Below are 10,424 nucleotides of genomic sequence, written 5' to 3' on the forward strand. Positions count from 1 at the left end.
TCGACCAGTGCTCGGTCGAGTCCATGGTCGAGCTGGCTTCTCTCGTGCACACTCCACTCGGTCGAGTCCATCTACCCACTCGGTCGAGTGCTTGGTCGAGTTGGACTCTGGACCTTGGTTCTTCAGCCTTAACTCTCTTGCTTTCCCTTCAAGATTGCTTCACTTCTCCTCAGGATTGTTTCCATGCTCCTTAAGCTCCAAAATCACCTGTTTATGCATGAAAAGATGCAAATGCAATGCAACTAAACTCTAATGCATGATTAGTCCTAAAGCTACACAATAATGATGAAAATGGCTAGCAAAAGATGCAAAAGATGTGAATAAACTAAGGGAAAACATGGTAAAATATATGAACATCAATTGTCCAGCTGGTCGAGCTGGGTTGAGCTGATCGGCAGCTGGTCGAGCTGGTCGAGGTGGTCGCAGTTAGCTGCGAGCTATCCGCAGCTGGCCGAGAGCTGTTCTCAGCTGGCCGAGAGCTGTTCGTAGCTGGCCGAGAGCTGTCCGCAACTGGCCGAGAGCTGTCCGTAGCTGGCTGAGAGCTTTCCACAGCTGGCCGAGAACATAACCGATCTTTTTCCCATACTTGGCTCGATTCCTCATTGCCCGAGCTAACGAGTAGCGCTTTCCCTACTTGTCCGAGATCTCCCCACCATCTCGGACCAAGCCACAGCCTACGATCCTATCAGGATCGCGGGCATTACAGTTGGTTGGTTGTATGGCTAAGTCACAAAGAGATGGGTCATGGGTAAAGTTAGATTCCGCTGCGTATAAACTTTACGAAGCAAGGCCGCAAGCCAAAGCTTAGTAAATGGGTTAAATCAATGGATGTTTGGCCAGGAATGGGGCCGAACGGAAGCCGTGATCGCGGACGGTGGGACATCCGGGTCAGGGTCTTTTAGGACTTCTGGGTCGGGGTCATTCAAGTACTTGTGATGAGACCATGGACAGCTCAAGCAAAGAAGATGGAAATGAGGAGCAGCTTGAAACAGAGGAAGCATTGGAGGAGTAGCTTGAACCAGATGAAGCATTGGAGGAGCAGCTTATACCAGAGGAAACATCGGACGAGCATCTTGTACTAGCGGAAGCATCGGAGGAAGCGTTGATCGTTCCGGCGGGTCCTTTCATAAGATCAAGATCCAGGATGTTCAACCCAGCTATCAATGGACTAATCAAGGAGCTGGCCTAGAAGCAGGAAGACGTGGCTCAAACCACTTGGACAATGCTCACAGCTCAAGGTCTTCGGTAAAGGGTAAAGTGTTGCTTATGCACTCTTTTTCCCTTGTCAAGTTTTGTCCCATTGGGTTTTCTTGACAAGGTTTTTAATGAGGCCTAAGTAACATTTTCAAGACCCCTTTGCCAGCCCAAGTCGTGGGCCAAGGCCCATTACAAAGCCTTGGCCCATTTTCTAGACATTGTGCATGAGCTTGCATGAGTGAGGACTCTTGCATGACCTTGCATGAGCTCCACCTCTTGCATGCTCTTATCTTCTCTCCTCTCCTCTTTCGTCCCCCCTTCTCTATTTAAACACCATGTATTTCTCTTTTGCAAACCATCAAACATTTTAATCAAAAACCTTCTTTTTACTTGTTTGATGTGAGAAGTGTGTAGTATCTTCTCAACTTGTTTACTTCTTAGTGTGTCATATCTAATTTGTAATCAAGCCTGTAGTCTAAGAGATCTCCATCTCTCTTAGAAGTACACTTCGTTCCACCCCTTCACCTTCTCCGCCGTTCATCTCTCCTTTCCGATGTATCTTCAACCCATTCATCTTCATCATTTCGTTCATCCCTCTTGAAGACCTTGCAAAGTGTGTCCTTGGGCAAAGATCCTCACCTAGGAGTCTACCAACTTGTAACCCCCGCGTCCCGCGATCCTAAAGGGGGGATCTATCAACTTGTAACGGCCGCGTCCCGCGATCCTAAAGGAAAAAGATATCTAAATGAGCTTAAGTAGCTTACCTACTAGCTCAACCAGCTGGAATATTTGCTGAACAAGCTGAACGAGTTTGATGAACAAGTTAGCTTAGCTGCAGACAGTTCTTGGCCAGCTGCAGACAGCTGTCGGCCAGCTATCGTCAGCTCGACCAGCTGCCAAGGAGCTCGACCAAGCTCGGTGGTGGACAGTATTTGGGTCAGCTGGGGAGCTCGTGCGCGGTCATGGGGTGCGGTGACGAACGGTCATGGCCGAAAAGGCACGGCTGGACAGGAACGACCGAACGTGCACGATCAAAATGAGCGATCAAACGGCCTTGTCGGACAAGTGCCTTTTCGGGCCTAGACTTTGGCCAGGACACTATAAATAGAGGGCGTGACCTTCATTCCCAGACACCATCATCCATCCATCGTCCATCTATAAATAAAGGGGGTTCGGCTCGGCGAGTACTTCGATACTCGTCCGAACTGATGCGCATGCTACCTCTCTATCGATAGTACGGTGACACGAGCGACAGTTCAACAATCGGGTCAAACTGATCAAACTGATCGACGATGGAGTCGAACTGACCGCAGGATGATTGGCGATTCGGTCATAGAGTTCGACCGATCGAAAGGTCATCAACGATCGGCGTCAATGGACGGATCAATCGAGGGTTGATCGGTGATTGAATTGCTAGTTGGATCGGGTGATCAAAGGATCAAAGATACGAGCCATAGGTTGGATTGATTTGTTGGGTGGTCGACAAGTCGTTTAGAAGTATCAGCCTGGTCTATGGTTGATCGGCGACTCGATTCAGGAACGGAGAGTGATCGTGGAAAGGGAACTGCTTAGGTGTGAGACTCATGAGCGGGAAGATGAGTGGTGGTGTTAAGGGTAGCTAGGATCGATTATACAGCTTGTACTAGCTTATATGCAAAATCAAAAGTTGTATCGAATCCTTTGATTATTAATACAATATCCGAATGTTTGCCCTAGTCTAAGTTTATATCATATATACTTTATGTACTGAATCTCAGAATGTGCGAATGAACCTTGTTTCAAGTTGGTATGAGAGCATGCTTGGTTCTAGTACTGGTAGTGCGGGTTTTTGGTAGCACCACTCATCGGCCTAATGGGATCTCGCGGTAGTTGTTCTTACAATTAGTGGTTTATTTAACTTAAATGTGACTAAAGTGTATGAGTTTTGCAGATGGGTAAGAGCAACAAGGAAAAGAGGAAGAAGGACAAGGGGCTGGCCGATGATACCATTGACGCCACCGAGACAGTAGCCAATGTGGGGGCAAGGAATTCAGACGATCAGAATCCAGCTGGACCTGTGGCTGGAGGGAAGCAAACGAATAATGATATTCCGGAAAGTAGTGGTGCAACTGACACAAATGTGAAACCAAATGCGGTACCATCGTCCCAAGAGCAATGGGAGACAATGAAGGCCATGATGGCACAGTTGGACGTGCTCACAAAGGCATTGGTACCGGATCCTATGGTACCAGCAGTGCATAGCAAGATTGTTACGGAGACCACCGAAGTAACTCCTGATAATTTTCCGAAAAAGAGAAGGGATTGATTGGGGCTGACGAGTGGAGGACTCGACTTGTAAGGAATTATAACACCACTCGCTGCCCAGAGGAGTATCAAAAGGACATTGCCGTCCTTTTCCTTGAAGAGGAAGCACATGATTGTTGGTTGACGGTGGAGAAACGGACAGTTGGTCAAGTCCTAACCTTTCCAGACTTTGAGGTGGAATTCAATAAGAAATTCTTTCCCACGGAAGCATGGGACCGACTGGAAAGTGCGTACCTGAACCTCGTACAAGGGGATATGATTGTACGTGCATATGATGTTGAATTCAGCCGCCTCAAGCGCTTTGTTGGAAAGGATATCGAGGATGAGAAATCACAAGTTCGTCGTTTTTAACTCACTATGTGAATGGTGTATTTAACTCAGTCGTTGAAGTGGTGGAAAGGGCGGCTATGATTGAAGTTGGGCTGGAGGAAGAGAAACAACTAAGTCGCGAGAGCGTTTCTTCGCGTTCGACCCACCCAGCCAAAACCTTGGACCAGAAAAGTAAATGGGACAAGGTGGATAACGCAAGGTCCGACGCCAAGTATGGGGAGCGTAGGACTTGCGGAAAGCACCAAAATGGTTCGTGCTGGAAGGTCGTGGGTGCATGTGGTAGCTGTGGAAGCGAGGATCATTCGATCCTGAACTACCCTAGGATGGAAAATGGCGATGGGCCAAGGACTTTTAGGAGGGACATTTAGGAGGGAATGTCCAAACCTTGAATTGCTTGTTTTAGCTAGTCTCTTGGATTATATTTCGTTATTTTTCTCGAGTCGTAGGTAGGATAGAGTAGTCGATCTTCTGTTCCACCTATTGAAAATTGACTCGTGAGAACTTCTCAACAACCACTTACGCGGTACAACGTCGGCGTCTAGCTAGATACTAGAGCGACAGCTACTTGACGTTGTAGCAGTGGATGGTTCATGCGGGATGCCTTTGTGGTTTCCACATGGACAGAGGTAAGGAACGGAACAGATTATCGAGGGCCCATAGGTTAAAAGAGTCTAGGGTAGTTGAGTATCCCTTAATTATTCTAGTCGTCTTTGTGTTGTCTAGGTGTAAGAGTCTAGAGTATTCAAGTTACCCTTGTTATAGTCTAGTCGTCTTGTCCATCGCATAGGAGTAAAGAGTCTAGGTTGTTTGAGTCAAGTCTTGCTTGTACTAACCCTCTTTGCTTGCTTGTTTGTTATTTGCTTCCGCTATCGTTTATGTTGCGTAGCTTTGATTGCTTGCCTTGCTTGTTTCCTTCCTTGTTTGGGGTAGTCGGGGTGGGGAAAAATTAGAAGCATGTTTAGGATGGGGTACCCAGGCTCACTGAGTAATCTTAGATTACTCATGATAATTATTTGTCTTGCAGGAAGTCTAGGAAGAGTCTAGAGCTACCGGATAGGGATTGTTTTCTGTGTTTTTGTAAAACCCTATATTTTCCTAAAATGTATTCTAAGGAATTATCCGACTCTTATGTATTGCTTGATAACTTATTTTCAATGTAATATTTTATTAAAGTAATATATTCGGTTTTTGGGGAAACATGGCAAGTTGCATTTGATACATTTGGCCTTGTTCGGGCCAACACAACGCGCCAGGACCGCGAGGGTTGCAAAGCCTAAGCGAACCTTGGCCGCGGGCGGAGTCGAGTCCAGGAGGACTGGTCGGGAAGCTGTAGCTTCCGTCCCTTGGCCAGACCACCAGGGTGCGATCTCCCAGTGTAGCGTCCCGTGGCTGTCCGTGCTCTCGTCCGGGGCATAGGAATGGTCCGGGGGCGTTACAGTGTAGGACTTTCGGAAAGCACCACAACGGTTCTTGCTGGAAGGTCGTGGGTGCGTGTGGTCGCTGTGGAAGCAAGGATCATGTGATCCGGAACTATCCTAGGATGGAAAATGGCGATGGGCAAAGGACTTGTTACCTGTGCGGAAAGAGGGACATTTTAGGAGGGAATGTCCAAAGCTGGATGAGGGGAGATAGACCCACCAACGTTGGAGCCGTGGTGAGGATTCTTTACCGCCACCACCAAAGAGACAGGCTGTCGCACCATGCGTGTACAAGATGTCATAGGAAACTACTGCTAGGAATTTCAGGGAGATTACTGGTATGTTACGAGAACCTTTCTAAGTTCAATTCGTGCATTACATAGCATCAAAATGCATGTGAAAAGGGAGATATGGGTACTTAGCATTATAGAGGAATGTGTAGGGACCTTGAGTATATGTGGTGTGGGAAAGCACACTTTGTTTGATTCGGGGGCCACACATTGTTTGTGAGCCCTGAAATGAAAGGTAAAGGTGGGTTCAATAAAGAACCAAAGACCGGATATGGAACGGTCCGAACAGCCGGCGGGCAGGAGATGCACCTATTTGGTATGGTTCGAGGAATCTTGGTCATTGTCAATGGTGTTGATATGCCTATTTACCTGATCATTGTTCCACTCATGAAACATGAAGTAATCTTGGGGATGGACTGGTTAGGGAAGTACAAGGCTCACATTGACTGTCACCGAGGGCAAGTAAATTTTAAGAGAAAGGAAGGTATATTTAAGATTCCAAGGAATAAGATCACCTTCAGGAAGTTTGGTCATCTCGGCAATCCAAGCGGAAATTAATCTGGAGAAAGGATGTGAGGCGTACTTAGCCACAATCACAACAACGGAGGTTGGGGAAAATGCTGAGTTGAAAGATATTCCAATAGCAAATCAGTACGTTGATGTGTTTGAAGCGGTACGGGGAGTGTCACCGGATCAGTCAGATCCATTTACCATCAAGCTGGAACCAGGGAAAACCCTATATCAAAAGCGCCTTACTGGATGGCACCAGCAGAAATGGCAGAGTTAAAGAAACAATTGGGAGAATTGTTGGAGAAAGGGTTTATCAGACCAAGTACTTCACCATGGGATGCACCGGTCTTGTTTGTAAAGAAAAAGGATGGTAGCTTCAGTACATATATTGATTATCGGGGACTGAGTAGGGTGACAATGTATTGGGCAGATATTATGACTTAGCATGCATTGCATGAAATTGTATGGCCTTGCACGACCTAAGGGAAATGTTATTGATGGCTACTTGGTAATCAGGAAAGGAGAGTGATCGTGGAAAGGGAATTGCTTAGGCGCGAGACTCATGACAGGGAAGATGAGTGGTGGTATTAACAGTAACTAGGATCGATTATACAGCTTGTACTAGCTTATATGAAAATATAGAAGTTGTCTCGAATCCTTTGATTATTAATACATTATCTGAATGTTTTCCCTACTCTAAGTTTATATAATATAAACTCTAAGTATTGAAATCTCATAATGTGCGAATGAACTTTGTCTAAAGAATGGACCATAAAATAAGACTAAGTAGCGAGTAAGGGATGAGAGAACCTCACCGGCCATCACATTTCTGGGGTCGGGTCTTTTAGGGGATATGGGTACTTAGCATTCTAGAGGAATCTGTAGGGACCTTAAATATAGGTGGTGTGGAAACGCACACTTTGTTTGATTCGGGGTCACACGTTGTTTTATAAGCCCTGAAGTGATAGGAAAAGGTCGGTTCAATAAAGAACCAAACACAGGATATAGAACGGTCTGAGCAGCCAGCGGGCAGGCGATGTACCCGTCCGATATGGTTCGAGGAATCTCGGTCATTTCCAATGGTGTTGATATGCCTACTGACCTGATCATTGTTCAACTCATAACACATCACGTTATCTTGGGGATGGACTAGTTGGGGAAGTACAAGGCTCACATTGACTGTCACAAAAGCCTAGTAAATATTGTGAGAAAGGAAGGAACATTGATATTTCAAGGAATAAGATCAACTTCGGGAAGTTTGGTCATCTCGGCAATCTAAACGGAAAGGATGGTGGAGAAAGGATGTGAGGCGTACTTAGACACAATCACAACAACAGAAGTTGGGGAAAATACATAGTTGAAAGATATTCTGATAGCAAGTGAGTTTGCTGATGTGTTTGAAGAGGTACGGGTAGTGCCGCCAGATAGCTCTGATATGTTGACCATCGAGCTAGAACCGGGGACTACCCCTATATCTAGAGCACCTTACCGGATGCCACCGGCAGAAATGGTGGAGTTAAAGAAACAATTGGAAGAATTGTTGGAGAAAGGATTTGTCAGACCAACTAGTTGACCATGGGGTGAACCTGTCTTGTTTGTAAAGAAAAAGGATGGCAGCTTCAGGCTGTGCATCGATTACCGGAGGCTGAATATGGTGATGGTGAAGAATAAGTACCCATTGTCCCGGATAGACGAGTTGTTGGATAATCTCCAAGGTGCAAAGTGCTTTTCGAAGATAGACTTGGCCTCGGGGTACCATCAAATTCCGATAGAGCCATCGGACATTCGGAAACGGCTTTTCGAGCGAGGTACGGCCACTTCGAGTTTGTGGTGATGCCGTCCGGACTGACCAAAGCACCGACAACCTTCATGAAGATGATGAATGGTGTATTCCAAGAATTCCTAGATGAGTTTGTCATCATTTTCATTGATGATATACTTGTTTACTCGAAGGATTGGGAAACCCATCAAAGTCACTTGAGGGCAGTCTTGGAGCGGTTAAGGGAGCACAAGCTTTTTGCAAAGTTAAGCAAATGCTCGTTCTGGCAAAGGAGCATAGGATTCCTTGGACATATTGTTTCGGATCAAGGATTGTCTGTGGATCCACAGGAAAAAGATTAACATAGTGAAAATCTTGTGGAACTGCAATAGACGCGAAGAAGCTACTTGGGAGACCGAAAAATTAAATGAAGGCAGATTATCCTAAGTGGTTTAAGGAGATGGGAGAAGATCAACTTGAGCTGGATTCTAGGACGAATCCCTTTCAAGGGGGGGGGGGGAGACTTGTAACGCCCGCGATCCTGAATAGGATCATAGGCCGTGACTTGGTTTAAGATGGCAGGGAGATCTCGGACAGGACGGGAAGGAGCTATTCGATAGCTTGGAAATTGAGGGAAAATTGCCAAGTATGGGACTTAGGATCGACGAACTCTCGACCAGGTCCTGGCCAGCTACAGACAGCTCAACCAGCTGCCGGTCAGCTAGCGTCAGCTCGGCCAGCTGCTAGTTAACTACCACTAGCTCAACCAGCTGCCATGGAGCTCAACCCAGCTCAGCCAGTTGGACGGTAGTTATAATGACCCTCACTAAGAGTAAAAATCTAAATTAAAATTTTGGAGAAAAAGACCCGGAAAAATAAGAAGAACGACCGAAAGAAGTCCAAAGAAAAATCAACAAGTCGAAAGATGGCCAATGGCCGGTGGTCAAGAGGCTAAGTTCAATAGGAAGTCGAAGAAGAAGAATGGCCAAGTCAAAAATCAGAAAAAGGCCAAGGTACGGTACGAACATACGTACATGGTCGGAGATGGTACGGACACATCGGACGTACATGGTCGGACACGGTACGGACAGACGTACATGGTTGGAGGCGGTACAGACACATCAGACGTATGCGGATGGAGACGGTATGCACAGGTCAGACGTACACGGACGAAGACGGCATGGACCGAGTAAAGACGGAAAGGACGGACGCATGCGGAGTGGAGACGGTAAAGGACGAGTATAGCCGGTAAAGAACAATAAGTTGCGGTACTGACGATAAGTTGCGGTACTGACGAAGGAGTTGCGGACGAGACCGAGAAATTGCGGATGTAGTGGACGATAGACGGATGTAGTGCCCAGAGCCGACAGCATTCCGGATTTTGCGGAGCATTTGTCTGGCGGCGCAAAAGAGAAAATTTCCTCTTTCTCTTGAATCAACCAATGGAATTTCATGCAACTTTGAGGAGTAATCATTGTGTTGTTGAAGACACAAAAAAGAGACATAATCATTGTGTCTTAAGGAAGTTGGCTAATGGGAGTTCATGCACCAAAAGTGGGAGACAAAAGGAGATTCTATTTTCTCCATCAGCCAATCCGCACACATGCAAGAGAAAAGGATATATTCTCTTGATCTAGAGTGACTTGCGCGCCAAGTGTTGCCTAAAAGTAGTGGAAGAGAAAGCAAATGTGTGCTCGCCATGCATTGGCGAGTAGCACCGCCCAAAAACCTCTATATAATGAAGCTCTCCCTTCTCATTTTCGACATTCTCAACTCAAAGAAAAACTCAAAATTCTCTCTAAGTGTTTGTACTCTCAAAGACGGAGAGGGAGACCGGAGTTGGACGTTATTGGAGATGTTGTTCGGGTCAAGGAGAGACGCTGTTCGGGTCGAGGAGAGATGTTGTTCGTGGACGCTGTTGGATGCTGTCAGAGTCGTAGTTCAGAGACGCAGTCGGACGCTGTTGGTGCTGTGAAGTCCGATCATCAATCTGCTGAATCACTGTGAGTTCTGTGGTAGTTTTGTGTGGGATGCTGCATGGTTCCTATGGACCATGTACCTACCCATTGTGTGTTGCATTTAGACTAGGATCATGGTACGATCAGTTAAATGTTGCATGCATAAATTGGTAGGATTCATGCTAGAATTCATGTTTAAGTCACATAGAATTATGCTAGGAATCACCATGCATGTTGAGAATTGATGAGAATTGAACTGCATATTTTCATGATGAACTTGATGCATTTGTAGCAATTTGAGTTGCTTAAAATTTGGACCATGGACTTGCATGCATAATTAAATTGGTGGATTTTTAATTGCAATATTTCTTGCTTAAAAAACGGATTAAAATGGTTGCATGCATGTAGAACAATCTAGGTTGCTTTAATTATTATTCTCGTTTCCTGTTGATTGTTGTGTGATTTTCTTGCTTGATTTTTTGCTTGTTATGCTTGAATTGCTTGCTTTAGTACTAAATTCTTTGCGTTTTTACTCTTAGAAGTTTAGTACTTTTTTTAGCTAGTCTCTTGAATTATATTCGTTATCTTTCTTGAGTCGTAGCTAGGATAGAGTAGTTTATCTTCAGTTCCAATTGTTGAAAGGTTGTCTTGTGGGAAG

Source organism: Camelina sativa, chromosome 18 (assembly GCF_000633955.1).
Source record: "Camelina sativa cultivar DH55 chromosome 18, Cs, whole genome shotgun sequence".
NCBI classification, from domain to species: Eukaryota; Viridiplantae; Streptophyta; class Magnoliopsida; order Brassicales; family Brassicaceae; genus Camelina; species Camelina sativa.